Source organism: Calonectris borealis, unplaced genomic scaffold, assembly GCF_964195595.1.
Source record: "Calonectris borealis unplaced genomic scaffold, bCalBor7.hap1.2 HAP1_SCAFFOLD_240, whole genome shotgun sequence".
In the NCBI taxonomy this organism is placed as follows: Eukaryota; Metazoa; Chordata; class Aves; order Procellariiformes; family Procellariidae; genus Calonectris; species Calonectris borealis.
In genome coordinates this window covers 60,030-63,590 of record NW_027441624.1, presented here as the reverse complement: position 1 = coordinate 63,590, position 3,561 = coordinate 60,030, and the positions used below count along the sequence as shown (strand labels likewise).

The following is a 3,561-nucleotide window of genomic DNA, read 5'->3' as shown; positions in this document are numbered from 1 at the left end:
TTAACGAATAAACACTTGCTGTGTCCTTTGCTCTCATGGCTGTGCCTGTAGTCCTTTGTACATGGTGAGTGACTGTCAGAGTCCAGGGGAGCAGGCTAAATAGCGGGTGTGAGGGGCCATGGCTGCAGCTGCGGGCTGGGGCTGGAGGAGCTTCAGGGGGGGCCAGTGAGGCTGATGGTGATGGCCCCTCTATGTCAAAGGGCTGTAGCCCCAGGGGATGGTGCTGCCGGGGCACGCATGCCTGAGCGTGCCGATGAGCCGCACATTTCTGACGCACCGGTGCAACAGGCTGACGGTCAGTTGGAGTCAGGCCCCCTCAGGGCTGCTTCCAGGGATTTTCTGAGAGCCGGTGGAGAGGAGGCAGGAAGAGGCGCAGGAGATGGCTGCCCCCACCCCTCTGGGTACCCGGAGGCCTTCCCACCCCCTGGAAAAGGTGCCGGGTGCTTCTCCAACTCAAGAAAACTCCTCCAGCCCTGCTCACCCCCTGCAGCTGTCTCCAGCTCCATCACCTCCCTTGAAGCCTGTCCCGTAGCCACAGACTGCCCTCAAACCCTGTCCTCACGGCAGCAAGCTGACCCTTGAATATGCTTTATTCTCCATAAATGCAGGTGCCGTTAGCATCAGTTCGGGGAAGGAGCGGTGTCTCTAGGAGCTCCTGCAAAAGGAGGGGTTCCTGCCTGAGGAGAGCTACAGTCATCACTGTGGATAACGGTTGCTTGCTCTTTCCCTCTCCCAGAGGCAGCACCGAGGACTCGGTCGTCGGTTCCTCTCCGGGGATGTTGTTGATTGCGTCTGGCTCAGGTTTGTGTGGGTCGCCTTTGGCCTCATTCTCCTAGTGGCATGGGCGAAAAGGGACAGCTGGACACTTGCTGGCTGTGGGCAGGAGCTGCTGCGGCTGAAGCTGGAGAGGCCAGAAAAAGGTAAAGCAGCTGAAGAATAAAATAAAGAGGATCCAGCTGGCAGCTGCCTCCAGCTGCAGGCAGGAGCCAGCCTGCCTCACCAGGTGAGGGAGGATCCCTTTTAGCGTAGTCCTCGGCAGATCTGATCACCAACATGCACCGCACAGTACGTCTGTACGCGTACCCGAAAGCACACTACAGCCACGCAGAGTGTGCGCGTGTGAGGCTATGTATCTCGTAAGCCTCGTATTGTAAGAGCTGTGAGACACTGATTTATTCTCTCAGGGGGATGACAGTCAAGCGACCGCAGCTACGGAGGAGGAAGGAGACAGAGAGGGAGAGACGAAGATGCGTCCGAACTGTGAAATTCTCCAGCAGCTCTGAGAGCGGGAGCTGCGGTGAGTTCTGGAGCCTCAAGGCTGTGTAGTTCCTCTTCTGCATCCCGGTCCCTCCCTGCCCCCCCGTTCTCTTTCTCTTACTGCGGTCATTTTTTTTTTCTTCTCTGCACCTCTCCCTCTCTCGTTCTCCAAGTCCCCGTCTTTATCTATCATTATACTTTTCCGGTTTCTTTTTTTCTCTGTGCTTCTATCCTGTTCCTTGTCCCTCTTTTTCATCCTCTGTCTCTGTCCTGCAGTCAATCACTAGTTTTGTCTTTCTCCCTCTATCTATCTGTCTTCCTATCCCAATTTCTTAAATTTCTCCCCGTCTGCCCGTTAGCCCTTCACAGTTCCTACCCCCCCCACCTCCATCTGTCTCCATGTCCCTATTTTTTAATTCCCCTCTCTCTGCCCTGTATTCTAGATACATTTTTCCTTTCTTAGATTCTCTTGTTCCTATGTTTTCATTTCTTCCCTCTCTGTCCCATGGCCCATTTTTGTCTGTATCGTTCTTTCTCTGTTTGGCTCCCTGTCCCTATTCTTTAATTCCTCTGTCTCTCCCCTTCAGCTCATCGAGTTTTTTTGGTATTTCTGTTTATCTCTGTCCATATTACAGTCACCTTTTTTAAATCCTCCCTCTCTGCCCTGTGGCCCATCACTATTCTTTGTTTTTCTTCATCTCTCTCAGTCTAGTTCCCTGTCATTTCCTCCTCTCGGGCCTGTAGCCCATCGCTAATTTTTTTTCTCTGTGCCTCTCTCTCTGTGGGTCCCTTTCCCTATTTTTCAATCCCCCTTCTCTGCCCTGTAGCCGATCGCTGTTGTATTGGGTTTACGCGGTAAGGTTTTGTTAGCTGGAGCGGGGCAGGGGCTGCAAGGGTGGGTTCTGTGAGAAGGGACGAGGAGTCGCCCTCATGTTGGGCACAGCCAGTTCCGTCTTTGAGACGGATCTGCTGCCGATCGAAGCTGAGCCCATCAGCAACGCTGGTAACGCCTCTGTGATGGACGTTTAAGAAGGGCTAAAAAATGCTGTGCAGAAGCTGCGATAGAGGAAATGTGAGTGTTTAAGAGCCCTGCAGACATGAAGGTCAGTGAAGGAGGGGGAGGAGGTACTCCAGGCACCGGAGCAGAGATTCCCCTGCAGCCTGTGGTCGAAGAACGCGGTGACGCAGGTTGTTCTCCTGCAGCCCGTGGAGGACCCCACGCCGCAGCGGGTGGTTGTGCCTGAAGGAAGCTGTGACTCTGTGGAGAGCTAGCGCTGGAATGGGCTTCTATCAGCACTTGTGGCCCCGTGGGAGGGACCCCACGCTGGAGCAGAAAAAGAGCGTGAGGAGGAAGGAGCAGCAGAGATGACGTGCGATGAACTGCTCGCAACCCTCGCTCCCTGTCCCTCTGCATTGCTCGGGGGGAGGATGTAGAGAAGTCGGGAGCGAAGATGAGCTTAGGAAAAAAGAATAGAGTGGGGGGAAGGTGTTTTTTAGATGTTCTTATTTCTCTTTATCCTACTCTGATTTTGATTGACAATAAATTAAATTAATTTCCCCAAGTCGAGTCTGTTCTGCCTGTGCTAGTAATTGGTGAACGATCTCTTTGTCCTTATCTCAACCTACAAGCTTTTTTGTTGTATTTTCTTCCCCTGTCTTGTTGAGGAGGGGGAGCGATAGAGCGGTTTGGCAGGCGGCCAGCCACGGTCAACCCACCACAGTTTTCTTATATCAGCGTCTGTGTCCCTATTTTTTAATTCTTCCCTATGTTTCTTGTACCCCATCGCTCTTGAAACTTTCTTTTAACCTCTCCATCCCTATCTTTTTAATTCTTGCGTATGTTTCTCCAACGCAGTCGCTTTTTAAATTTTCTTGCTACCTTTCCCTCTCTCAGTCTCCCTGACCTAATTTTAATTTCTTGCTGGTTTCCTGCACACTATCGCTTTCTAAATTTTCTTTCTACGACTCGCTCTATCCATTTCCTTGTTTATAATTCTTAATTCTTCCTTTTCTGTCCTTTATCCTGTTGCTTTCTGCACTTTCTTTCTACATCTCCCTGCCCCTATTTGTTAGTTCTTGCCTATCTTTCTTGTACCCAGTTGCTTTTTGAAAGTTTCTTTCCACGTCTACCTTTGTCTGGCTCCCTGTTTCTATTTTTTATTTCTTGCTTATGTTTTTTTTCCCCTATCACTTTAGAATTTTTCCCCGTCCCTTGTCTTGTCTCTGTTTTGTCCCGCTGGTTCCTTCCGCCTCTCTCTCCCGCTCCCCGTCTCTCTTATTTTTTCCTCCCTCTCTCTGTCCCTG

At 51.3% G+C, this 3,561-nt stretch overlaps 1 long non-coding RNA gene across 1 annotated transcript; it reads left to right on the top strand.

The window, feature by feature from the left end:
- The first annotated feature begins 674 nt into the window (after nt 1–674).
- On the top strand, nt 675–2,819 carry LOC142077400 (uncharacterized). The gene is made up of 3 exons (XR_012671781.1): nt 675–801; nt 1,185–1,297; nt 2,461–2,819. It is a non-coding gene; the product is annotated as an uncharacterized LOC142077400 (long non-coding RNA).
- Nucleotides 2,820–3,561: the final 742 nt, after the last annotated feature.